This window comes from Equus asinus, chromosome 3 (genome assembly GCF_041296235.1).
Source record: "Equus asinus isolate D_3611 breed Donkey chromosome 3, EquAss-T2T_v2, whole genome shotgun sequence".
In the NCBI taxonomy this organism is placed as follows: Eukaryota; Metazoa; Chordata; class Mammalia; order Perissodactyla; family Equidae; genus Equus; species Equus asinus.
In genome coordinates, this window is record NC_091792.1 from 91445869 (window position 1) to 91459784 (window position 13916).

Sequence of the window (13916 nt, forward strand, 5' to 3'; positions counted from 1 at the left end):
TTGTGTATGGAATGTCGTGTTTTCCTTTGTAATTTCTCATGATCTGTACACTCCACAGAATGGCACCCAGGTTAAGGGGGGAGCCCTGTTTACGCTAGATCCTATTTGAAGACACGTTAGTCAGTAGGTTCTGGCTCTGCCAGAAATGCTGAGGCAAATTTGTTTCCACAGCAACTGTGTCTGCAGCCCAGGGTCTCGAGGCCCTAGAGGCAGTGTCTTAATTGGCTTCACACAGAATACTCTGGACTGGAGTTTTTCCTTTGCTCTCTTGGGAATGTGTGTGTTTATTAGCACATGCCAACAAAATAAATGTCAAGGGTTATTTAATAACAATGATAAGTAAAGGTGAAGCGTGAATAAACTTGATTTTCTGATCGTAAGAATTAGAGATAGCAGAGGCTTGTAATTTTCACAAGCGTTTGCCTTGACTGTGTTCAGTCTGCAGTAAACATTGAAATAGATGTTTATATTAGGCATGGAATCATTACTGCATTTCATTTTTGCATCATTTAGTCCGGATTTCGCTTTCTAGACATGTTTGTGCAAGGTGTAGGATAAGGGCCTGCTTAGAAGTTTCTCAAGACAGCCAAAGTTTGTCTTGTGCTGGTCAAAGGAAGCTGACATTAAGCTCCCGATCCAGGGAAAATTTCTGTGAAAGAACAAGTCAAATTTCAAACTGGAGAATTTATTTTTTTTAGTTGTTAGCTGTACTGCATTGGGAGCTAATAATTAGATTTCTTCCCTTTGGTTGCCAGTTTGGAGTTGAATGATTGTTATTCATTGCCAAGGCAGGCGTCGGTGATGTCTCTGTGCAACACCAGTGTAATTTGCACTTCGTCTCCCTCTGATGCAATGCTTGCTCATGGCAGACGAGCCTGGTGGAGGGTGTGCCTGCTCCCAGCTGTGGCATTTCTAGCCTCAGACACATGCCTCAAGCCTGTGCTGGCGTCATAAATATTGCACTGAGACGTCCTGAGGCCAGCAGTCTTGGAGGCCCTGAAGGTGGAGCATTTGTTAATGTGGTTGAGCTTGGAATTCGTTATAAGTTGAATATTTAGCTCTGTTATCAGGATCAAGGGGCGGCCATGTTGCCAATTAATTTGGTTCTTTCTGGGGCTTCCTAGTGCTCAGTAGACAGAATTGGGCCCAGTCTCCAGAACTGAGCACAGATGTACAAGGAAAATCAAACTTTAAAGTTCATGGATTCACTTCTTTAAAGACATTCTTAATCTAGTCATGAAGATACCATTTTTCTTAACAGTGATACCTTCCTACTTTTGATGGTATATTTATAGTTGAACGCCATACACTCTGAACTGCTTTGTGAAAAGTTGGTCGTAGTCTAAATTCTATTTTGCTTTCAAGAGGGATCTTCCTGACACATTGCTTCCTGGGATTTTTTTTCCTGTAGGTGGGGAGAGGTGGTCTCTGCACCAAGATCCACACCTCCTTGATGTTCTTTTTCAGTATCTGTGTGGTTACATCCATAGGGAGGGATAAAACTACTAAAATGTGAAGCAGTGTTTCTTCTGAAGCCCGTGGGTTTGGCAGAACCTGGAATGTACTTTCCTTTGATTCCCTTTTATTTTTTTTCCCCCACTTGCCCCTCAAAACGTACTGAAGAGTACATTCTGTCAAAAGACTGGCAAAACATTTTCAAATGTTATAGATTCAAATTGCGTATACTGGCACTTCACATGATGGCCAGCATGGCAACATCCAAACAAGAGTGACCTTTGTGTCGGGCCCTGCACTGTGGCACTGGCCACTTCCCCGAGTAGAGATTGTGCCCCTGTGGGCAGCTGTGTTCCTCCACCGTGACCCTTCATAATAGGTGTATGTAGATAGGCTATCGACTACAGATTTGCACAGATGTGTGTGTGAAATGAAATCCGGGCATCGACAACTTCACATTGCTGGGAAGCTGCAGTTATGTCTCTAGAGAGTCTCATTTGGTCTGGAATCCGGCCGGCCAGTTGTGGTCCTGTGCGTGGCTCAAGAAATCGGTGGGCAGGTCTAACTCTCCATCAAAAAGCACTATACATTCGTGAAACTGCACAGGTGGCTGCATTTTAGTAAATAATATGGGTCCAGAACAATGTTTACATGAAATGTAAGCAGAAAGTATTTGAAATTACGGTTGTCCTTTTTTAAAATGTAAACTGAATGAAAAATGTTATGTGCATTTTGGTACTGACTGTATTTTGTATAAACTGAAATAAAATATTTTTAACTGCGGATGTTCTGAAATTTTTGACGGCGTCAGGAACATATGACTGAACCGCCTGTGGGGTCTGACCTTCCCCCTTCAGTAGGAATCGAGGAAGCTGCTCCCTTGAGCTCCTCAGAAGCCTCAGGAGGATGAAGGTTTTGTTCTGTCTCCAAGGAGGGCACTGGAAGGTGAAGCGAACTGAGTACAAATTAGCCGTGCCTGTGGTTGTAGGTAGGAAAATGGGCTTGTGCTCTAAGCTCAGCTGCCTTTAGAACAGTTTATGGGCGGGGCTTAAGGGGTGCAGAAACAAAGGCCTTAAGAAAAAAAAACTTGTTGAAGTCCATTTCCAAAGTCTAGGAGGCCATCATACATAAATACATTAGCCGTTCACTATTCTGAAGCTCGGAAGGCCAGCAGGACACTGTGACTCAGGAGAAAAGGCACATTTCACTTGTGTGAAGTGAGCACCTCCCCGTTTGTGTCACCCGTCACAGGCCTGCGGTCCCTCCGTGGAGCAGCCCCCAGAGTCCCAGCTCACAGTCGAGGACCCGACACCTGGCGGTGAGGTGGGCCCCGCTTCCTTAAACCACACATGCTCAAAAGTAAACGCTAAAAATATGTTGAACCTGAGATTAAAAAATTAAGGCTTTGGAATAAGGAACTTGTCCTAGTTCAAGTGACACCATTCAAACTGAGGTCTGTCTCTCGGAGGACAAAGACAGTGCTAAGGACGGCGCAATTTAATGCCATTCTGCCAGAACTGAAGCTCACCCTGAATAATTTAACTTTTGAAACATTCGGTCCAAAGTAATAAAACTCAGGCGGAAGTGGCAGGCAGCATTTAGTGACCTCTTAAATTTTCTTAAATCTTGTTTTCTTAAATCATATTTTGACGTTGGCCCGTCTGAGAGACCAGAAAGTGATGCTAGCGCAAGTACCGCAGCTTCTCCAGCCTGTTACAGAGCCTGATGCTCCTCTGAAGCCCCCGCCCATCCCCACCCAGCAAATGTTTTTGCTCCAAACCCTATCGTAGTTTGCAGTGCTGTGGGCTCGCTGAATGGGAGTCTCAGAATGGGGACCTACGCCTGGGGAGGAGGCTGAGGGGCAGAGGCAGTCCCTGTCAACGGCCTCATTATTACCTCTTCTAGAAATGGATTCTGAGTCTTGTAAGACAGAATATATCAGAGTTATGCCTAAGCTGGGTCAGCTTATCAGGGCTATATATACACAGTAGAATTTCGTATTCAGTAAAAGCCAAAAGTCAAAATTCCCAAACGCATTTTTAGAAGCCTGGCTGGCAGGCAGATGGGGTTTGGCAGGAACTGGGTTGTTGACAGCTTGGTTCTCACTTGTGCTCTCCAGTGTCAGGGCTCACGTCTACCAAGAGGTGGCTCCGTGTTGTGCAGCATCTGTGTGGGCGGCGCGGTCCAAAGTGAAACCGACATGAACGCAGGTCCAGGACCACTTGGACCTCCGTGTTTCAGCTGGCCTAGTAAATTCTCTGTTACTACGGATTCTGAAACTCATGATCTTTTAGATATTTGAGTTCTTTAATTTCTCAAAAACAATTCAAAGATACTCAGAAATCCTTGTCATGCTTCTGGTTCTACAGCTTTGGGTGCTTGCTGGTAAGATATTTTTGAGACGTGATTTTTCTGTAATTGTTACTTTGAAAGAATTTAAAATTCCTGGACAAGATTGGACAAAGGAGAGGGAAGGAGGGCAGACAGGATATCCTCCTCTCTGGTAGCAGGCAGCGGTGCTTCTCAAACTTGATGGTGCGTGTGAATGTCTCAGGGTCTTGTGGTAGGCAGCCCAGGCAGGGGACGGGGTGGAGCCGACACTCCGCATGGCTCACAAGCATCCAGGTGCTGCCGTGCTGCTGATCCGAAGACCTCACTTTAAGTAGAAGGTGCAGACTGCATCCTGGGTATTTGTGAAAATGAGCAGCTCCAATCAACTCAAAATCCTGAGTTAACAGAGACCAGCACGCCAGACAACACCAACAAAGGCCAAGTGCCGCTTGCTGTTGAAGGCCCGGACAGCAGGCAGATGGCTTAGCTCTACAATCCGGGTGCATTATTTCCCCTCCCTACGTCTCTGTTTCCTTATCTGAAAAATGGGGATAATCATAGTGCCTACCCTGTGGGGTTACCATAGGGATTTACCTGGATGATAAAGTGAGCACACAATAAATCTTTAATAAATGATGGTGGAGGGCTGTTATCACACTAGACAAAGATTCTTTCTCTGCTCAAGTCCGACAAGACATTTTGAACAGGTGCAGAAAGGAACCATAGTCCCCCCATCACCCTCCTCATGCTCATGCGATTCCTTGTTTGTGTAAGCAGAACCAGAACACACCTCTAGCTCTTTACAAATCAGTGCCAACAGGATAAGCGAGACTTTAGGGAACACTGCCCCATTCTCTGGTGACCGCTGATATTCTCCTGCAGACCTCACAAACCTGGGGGCGGCTTTCTCAGACCTGGCCCCGTTGAATTCTTTCTCTCCCAGAGCAGGGCAAACTCCTCTGAGTCTGCTTCTCCTCAGAACATTTGGGGAGGTCCATGTCTGCTCAGACACGTACTAGAAAGAATTAACTGTCTGAGGCGGCAGCTGAGACCAGTGTGGGAATGCCCGAGTTCTGTGAAGGAACAGAATAACCTTTGAACTAGCTCAGTTGGTGTCCTGAAATTTGTCTCAAGATATATTTTTAAACAATACCCTAGAGAGGAGAGTTGCTCCGATTTTGGCAAGCTCCTAATTACATATTAATTCTCATCAAACTTGTGGGCAAGGCTGAGACGGGGCGATTGCCTGGGGTCCTCCCCTCTCATCAGCCCCAAGACAGCAAAAGGCTCAGGCCAGCCACAGGGCGAGCTCTGGGTTCAAATCATTTCAGAGTCTCATTGAATGAGGCCCTTCTCGCCATTACCAGAAATTCAGAAACTCCAGGTCTCTCCACACAATCTGCCAGTGACTTGCACCTGAGAGTCCTTGAGCCTGCTGCACAAACATCTGAGCTCCTGAGGATGCCCAGGCACGAAAGGTCAGGAGACCTGTTTTTAACAAGAAACTCTTGGCAGTGGTGAGACTGTCCTGCTGGGACCACGAGCCAGTACCTAGTTGGCACTTGCTGTTGACATTCCCTCTCAAGTGTTCCAGCCTCTCATGACACCATGGGGAACAGGGTTATTTCCGAACCTGCTCTTTGGCTTGCTTTTTCGCCTAATACTAAAGAAAAGGTGACCACGATGGACTAATCTGGTTTAGTGTTTGCCTTTATCTGGGGGGGGGGGGGGGGGTTGGGGGGTTGGGGGGCCGTGTGTGTGTGTGTGAATTCTTAAATTTCTCAGGAAGTTCAACACCAGTGGAGCAGAATCAATAATTACCATAGACTGTATCCAGCTCCCCTGGGATTAGGCCAAGGAAAATCAGCTTTTAAAAGATCGGAAGACCATGTGACTCTGCACCCTGCCAAGCGTCCAGATACTTTCGGGAGAAAAAAACCTGACATCTGAACTAATTTTTCCCATGCTACATATAACTCAGGGGTACACACTCCATTACTTTTGGAAGGAAATAAAGCACTAAGGCTTGGATTAGCCAATCAGTGGCAGAGGCTGTTATGAACACAGATCCAAACAGTCTGCCCGGAGTGGGGTGGATACCTCCTCCAGCACCTATTCTGTTGCACATGCTGGTTTCTCACTGCACAAGTAAAGGGCATTCCAGATGGAAACCAAATCCACGCCTGACTCAGTGTGGGCAAGAAGCCTCTACCTGCCTCTGAGCCAGTCTGCGTTAGCATCTCCACGCAGAGAGCAGTAGTCAGAGGCCAACATTTGCCACACCTTTCAGAGGACTCTGCTGTCCTGAGGTTAACTAATCCCTCTTCACCAAAAACTTGGGTTGGAAAGGCATGTGGGAGGTTCCATGTCACTTCCAACTGGAGAACTCCCTTGGTCTAATCCACAAGAGAATTTTCACTTTTTTCTGAAGACACAAGGACCTGCTCTCTTCCTCGTCTTCCTTATCACGAGCTCTTCTCAGCTTTGTGAGACCCTGTTTCCCGAGATAAGGCTGCAAGTGGAGCCGGCTCCTACAAGTGCTCCATGAAGGCATCTCTTAAAAATGCAAAATTCACAAACGGCAGACCCATCCTCAAGCAAGCCGGCCTACCAACAAAGTTAGGGCTATCAAAGGCAACATGGGCATATCATGTTCTCGGATATTTTAGAGACAATGACTGGTTTAAAATCTGCTTGGTTCCATTTTTAAGAGCCAAAGAAAACTGGAGACAACAAACACATTTCTTTTTAAGAGAAAATAATAAAATTCTGCAGATCAGCTTTGATTTTACTTTTTCTTCTATGCTTGACCCTAACACAAAATATTCTATTCAGTGGGTTTCACCTCAAATCTGTTGGTACTCTATCACATGCCCTCCCTCCCTCATCCCACCTTTACTTCTATCATCTAGTTCACTATGATTTGACTATTTTATTTTCTTTCATCTATTTTTCCAGTTCTAAGATATGATATATAACATTGAGTAAGTTTTTAAGGTGTACAACGTGTTGATTTAAAACCCATATATTGTAAAACAATTACCACCATAGTGGTAGCTAACAACTCCATCATGTGACATAATTATCATTTCCTTTTTGTGGTGAGAACATTTAAGATCTACTCTCTTAGCAACTTTCAAGTATATAATACAGTATTGTTAACTGTAATCACCATGCTGTTCATCATATCCCCAGAATTTGTCTTATAACTGGAAGTTTGTACGCTTTGACTAACATCTCCTCATTTCCCTCCCCCACCTAGCCCCTTGTAACCACCATCCTACTCTCTGTTTCTATGAGTTAGGCTTTTTAGACTCCACATACAAGTGAGATCATACAGTATTTGTCTTTCTGACTTATTTCACTTAGTCTGCTGTCAAGGTCCATCCATGTTGCCATAAATCGCAGGATTTCCTTCTTTCTCATGGCTGAAAAATATTCCATTGTATATATACACCACATTTTCTTTATCCATTCATCCACTGACTGACATTTAGGTTGTTTCCATACGTTGTCTGCTGTGAATAATGCTGCCATGAACATGAGAGTGCAGATAGCTCTTCAAGATCCTGTTTTCACTTCCTTTGGATATATACCCAGAAGTGGAATAGCTGGATCATATGGTAGTTCTGTCTTTGATTTTTTGAGGAACCTCTATACTGCTTTCCATAGTTGCTGTACCATTTTACATTTCCACCAATAGTGCACAAGTTCCCTGTTCTTCACATCCTGGCCAATACTGTTATCTCTTGTCTTTTTGATGACAGCCATTCTAACAGGTGTGAAGTGATATTTCATTGTGGTTTTGATTTGCATTTCCCTGATATTTAGTAATGTCAAGCACCTCTTCATGTACCTGTTGGCTATTTGTATGTTTTATTTGGAAAAATGTCTATTCAGTTCCTCTGTCCATTTTTTAATCAGATTGCAAGGTTTTTTGTTATTGACTTATATGAATTCTTTATGTATTTTGGATATTAACCCCTTATCAGAGATACGACTTGCAAATATTTTCTCACATTCCGTAGGTTGCCTCTCATTTTGTTGTCTCTTGTTGTGCAGGTTTTTATATAGTCCCACTTATTAATTTTTGCTTTTGTTGCTAGAGCTTTTGGTGTCAAATCCAAAAGATCATTGCCAAGACCCATGTCAAGGAGCCTACCCGCTATGTTTTCTCCTAGGAGTTTTACAGTATCAGTATCTCATAAATTTATGTCTGTAATCTATTTCAAGTTAATTTTTGTGAGTGGTGTAAGATAGGCGTCTAGTTTCATTCTTTTGCATGTGGTTATCCAGTTTTCCCAGCACCATTTATTAAAGAGACTATCCTTTCTCCATTGAGTATTCTTGGCTCCCTGTCAAATATTAGTTGACAGTATATGCAAAGGTTTATTTCTGGACTCTTGATTCTGTTTCTTTGGTCTGTGTGTATATTTTTATGCCAGTACCATACTGTGTTAATTACTATATCTTTGTAGTATAGTTTGAAATAGGAAGTGTGATTCCTCCAATTTATTCTTCTTTCTCAGGATTACTTTGGCTATTCAGGGTCGTCTGTGGTTCCATACAAATTTTAGCATTATTTTTTCTGTTTCTGTGAAAAATGCCATTGGAATTTTGATAGGGATTGCATCAAATCTATAGATGGCTTTGGGACATTTTAACAATATTAACTCTTCTGATCCATGAATATGAAATATCTTCCCATTTGAGTCTTCAATTTTTTTCATCGAAGTCTTATAGTTTTCAGTGTACAGATCTTTCACTTTGGTTACATTTATTCCTAAGTATTTTATTGTTTTTGATGTTATTATAAATGAGGATTGTTTTATTTCTTTTTCAGATATTTCATTAAGTGTATAGAAACACAACTGATTTCTGTATGTTGATTTTGTATCCTATAACTTTACTGAATTCATTGATTAGTTCTAACTTTTTTTGGTAGAGTTATGATTTTCTACATATAGGATCATATCAGCTACAAAGAAAGACAATTTTACTTCTTCCTTTCTGATTTAGATGCCTTTTATTTTTTTTCCTGCCAGACTTCCCTGTGTAGGACAACCAGTCCTATGTTGAATGGGAGGGATGACTGTGTGCACCCTTGTCCTGTTCCTGATCTTAGAAGAAAAGCTTTCAATCTTTCACACTGATATTAGTGCTGGGTTTATCATATCTGGGCTTTATTATGTTGGGGTATGTTTCTTCCATACTCATTTTGTTGAGTTTTTATCATGAAAGGATGTTACATTTTGCCAAATGCTTTTTCTGTATCTATTGAGATGATCACATGATTTTTCCCTTTCATTCTATTAATGTGGTGTATCAGATTTGTTGATTTGCATACATTGAACCATCCTTGCATTCTAGGGGTAAATCCTGCTTGATCATGTTGTTTGATCATTTTAATGTGCTGTTGAGTTCAATTTGCTAGTACTTTCTTGAGAATTTTTGGATCTATATTCATCAGATACTGGTCTGTAGTTTTCTTTCCTATTTGTGTCCTTATCTGGCTTTAGTATCAGAGTAACGCTGGCTTCCTAAAATGAATTTGAGTGTTCCCTCCCTTTCTATAAACTTGAGAAGGACTGGCATTAATTCCTCTTTAAATGTTTGGCAAAATTCACCAGTGAAACCATCATGTCCTGGGCTTTTCTTATCAGGAGGGTTTTGATTACTCATTCAATCTGCTTCCTCATTATTGTTCACATTTTCTATTTCTTCATGATTCAGGGTTAATAGATTGTATGTTTCTAGAAATTTATCAATTTCTTCCAGGTTATCCAATTTTTTGGCATATAATTGTTCATAACAGTCTTTTATGATCCTTTGTATTTCTCTGGTATCAGTTCTAAGTCTCCTCTTTCGCTTATAATGTTATTTGAGGCTTCTCTCTTTCCTTTCTTAGTCTAAAGGTCTGTCAATGCTATCTTTTCAAAAAAGCCAGCTCTTGATTTCATTGATCATTTCTATAGTTTGTCTGTTCTCTATTTCACTTCTTTCTGCTCTCTGATCTTTGTTATTTCCTTCCTTCTGATAACTTTGGGCTTAGTTTGTTCTTTTTCTAGTTCCTTGAGGTGTAAAGTTAGGTTGTTAATTTGAGATCTTTCTCGTTTCTTAATGTAGACATTTATTGTAGAAACTTCTCTTAAAACTGCTTTTGCCACATCCCATTGGTTTTGGTATGTTTTGCTTCCCTTTTTGTTTGATTCAAGATATTTTTCTATTTCCCTTTTGATTTCATTTGACCTACGGTTGTTCAGCAATGTGTTGTTTAATTTCCACATATGTGAGAATTTTCCAGCTTTCTTTCTGCTATAATAGATTTCTAATTTCATACTATTGTGGTTGGAAAAGATACTTGGGTGGTATGATTTCAACCTTCTTAAATTTGCTAAGTTCTTGCTTTGTGACCTATCAAATGATCTTGAAGAATGTTCCATGTGAATTTGAGAAGAATGTGTATTCTGTTGTTGTTGAATGGAATGTTATATATATGTTTGGCCCATTTCATCTAAAGTGTGGTTCAAGTCTAACATTTCTTTTTCATTTTCTGTCTGATGAGCTATCTATTGTTAAATATAGGATATTGAAGTCCCCTACTATTATTGTATTGCTATCTATGTCTCCCTTCAGATCTCTATTTTAATATATTTGGTGCTCTGATATTAGGTGCATATGTATTCACAGTTGTTCTATCTTCTGGATGAATTGACCCCTTTGTCATTGTATAATGACCTTCTTTGTCTCTTGTTACCATTTTTGGCTTAAAGTCTGTTTTCTCTGATATGTCTACCCCTGGTCTCTTTTGGTCTTCACTTGCATGAATATCTTTTTCTATCCCTTCATTTTGAACCTGTGTGTGTTCTTAAAGCTGAAGTAAGTCTCTTGTAGATAGTATGTAGCTGTGTTTTTTTTAATTCATCCAGCCACTCTATGTCTTTTATTTGAGAATTCAATTTATTTACATTTACAGTAATTATTGATACGTAAGGACTTACTAATGTCATCTTGTTGTTTTCTGGCTTTTTAGTAGTTCCTTTGTTCCTTTCTTCCTCTCTTGCTGCCTTCCTTTGTGAACTGATGACTTTCCATAGTGCTATGCTTTGATTCTCTTCTCTTCCTCTTTTGTGAATTTACTGTAGGTTTCTGCTTTGTGGTTACCATAAGGCTTACAGAAAACATCTTATAACACTATTTTATGCTGATAACAGTTTAACTCTGATCACATACAAAAACTCTGCCCTTTTCTGTTTTTTATGTCACGATTTACATCTTTTTATATTGTGTATCCATTAACAAATTATTTTAGCTATAGCTATTTTTAATACTTTTGACCTTTAGCTTTTACACTCGAATTAAGTGGTTAACACATCACATTAGAGGATTAGAATATTCTGAACCTGACTATATACTTATTTTAACCAGCATGTTGTATATTTTCATATGTTTTTATTTTATCAACTAGCATCCTTTCATTTCAGCTTGAAGAACTCCTTTTAGCATTTCTTGTAAGTCAGGTCTAGTGATGATAAACTCGCTCAGCTTTTGTTTGTTAGAAAAAGTCTTCATCTCATCTTTATTTCTGAAGGACAACTTAGCTGGGTGAAATAATCTTGAGTGGCACCTTTTTTTTTCTTTCAATACTTTGAATATATCATCCCATTCTCTCCCAGCCTGAAAGCTCTCTGCTGGCAAATCTGCTGACAGCCAGGAATCCCAGTGCTGCCTAAAAGCCTGCTGTGCTAAATGCCATGTGGGATCCTGGATTGGACCCTGGAACAGAAAAAGGATGCCAGTGGGAAAACCGGTAAAATCCAAAGTCTGGAGTTTAGTTAAAAGTAATGTACAGGGTTGGCTCTGTAGTTTTGATAAATGTACCATGTAAATCTAAGATGTTAACATCAGGGGAAACTGAGTGAGCTATATAGAAGAATTCATAGTACCATAGAAAAGTAGTAAGGATAGATCTAAAATTACTGAAAAATAGAAAGTTTATTTAAAAAGAAAAAACAAGTGTTATGAAAAAAAAATCTACAGAGAGGGATCCCCTGAAGGGTATGAGGCCCGGCCCTCGCTCTGTTTTGCAAATGGGCCCCATCGGCATTGTGGCAGGATGAACACGGACTGCCCTACACAACGTGGAGGCATCCCTAGTCCCTGACCACTACATGCCAACAGAGACCCCCCGAGTCGGCGACACCCAGCTCCACTGGAGGCTCCCTGAAGCTGACATGAGAACGGCACACCTGACGGGCACGTTGAGCCCCACAGTTGGAGAACTGCCTTACTGAATGCACACTGGCAGCAAAACAAACTCACTGCGCTCTTGCTGCAGGTGTGTGGTCAAGGTTAGCTGCCACATCGGGATGTCCCTTTTTATGTGGCCACAAAGCCTCAGCTCTAGCTGCCCATCTCTAGTCAAATCTGCTACCCATCTCTAGCAGCTGGGCCTAATACCAGTTAAAGGCCACGTCCAGGTCCCACCACTTTGGGACAGTGAGTAAGTTATCTTCTCTAAACATTCATTTCTTCATGTGAAGAACTGGGATAACAGTGGTAATTATAGTTACTGAGGGCTAATGTGCTATGCACTGTTCTATGTGCTTTCCATGAGTTTATTGATTTAATTCTCTTAACAATTCCACATTATTGTCTCATAATAATTCCATTAAATAGGAAGAAAATGATGTACAGAGAGGTTAAGAAACCTGCCCAAGGCCACACAGCTAATAAGTCGTAGAGCCAGGAGGGTAGTGGTAGCAATTAAACTGGATAGTGCATAGCAAATGCCTGGTGCAGGGTCTGGCACACAGCACACAATCAGTATGTGGTAGTTGTTATGGTCGAAATCCTGACATGCCTTTCTGTGGGTTAATCTTAGATGAAGCTTGACTTCCTTACCCTGTGGCAGAAAGGTCCAAACACTGTTCTCTCTGGTTCAACGTCCAACTAAGTCCCTCTAAGACTTCAGTGAGGTCAGCCACTCTGTCATTGTGATTCCTGCACGTCTGGTCTCACGGGGGCTGGCAAATCCTTCTTTGTGGACTAGATACTCATATGTTAGGCTTTTTAGGACACATAATTGTTGTCACATCTCCTTCCTTTTATTTTGAACCCTTTTAAAAATGTAAAGCTCGGGGGACAGCCCTGCAGCCGAGTGGTTAAGTTCGTGCACTCCACTTTGGTGGCCCAGGGTTTCACCCATTTGGATCCTGGGTGTGGACCTAGCACCGCTCATCAAGCCATGCTGAGGTGGTGTCCCACGTAGAACTAGAAGGACCTAGAACTAGGTACTGGGGGGCTCTGGGGAGAAAGAAAAAAAAGAGGAAGATTGGCAACAGATGTTAGCTCAGGGCCAATCTTTAAAAAACAAAAAGTAAAGCCCATTTTAGCTCCTGGGCTGAGTTTGCCAACCCTAGCTCTCCAGGGTTATTACTAGAGAACCATGCAAGCCATCGGCAGGCTTGCACATGGAGTAGATGGAGTAGAATTTACTAACTTACCTCATTACACTTTCACTGAATCCCGCCCACCAAAAGTTACTAAATAATTTCACTAAATTGGTAGATGACTGACAGCGAAGGAAGTTCCAGAGCTTCGCAGGGGAGGGAGGGTAGACAGGTAAATCCAGAAGTGCCCATCCGGAGAGTCTTCTAAAGCAGTAAGTGGTGAAGAGAATAGAGGAAAATATCTCAGAAAAATCATAGTGTTTTAGAAGCAGCACAAAATTTCATTCATGCAACAAATATTTAGAAAGATGTCCTGGGCGTGTCTATGTGCAGGCACTGTTCTCGGTGAGTTTAGAATTTTAGAGCTCCAAGGGACCTCAGAAATTATCTAGTCCAAGCTCCTTATTTCGTGGATGAAGATTATAAGGCCCAGAAGTTTAAAATAACTTGGCTATTTTCATCCAAAATTAAATGCGGCAGGCTTTTTTGTCCCTCAAACTTAGCACTTAAGTATGCTATTAAACGTCTGTTGAGTGGAACTTATGACTGGACAGCTACCGTTCTCTTTATTACCTTGAAACCACCTATCCAGTCCAGTAAAACAGTAAATACACTGTAATTTTTAGAATCTAGTGAAAATATTTTTTTTTTTTTGCTGCATTTCACACACTTTTGGTG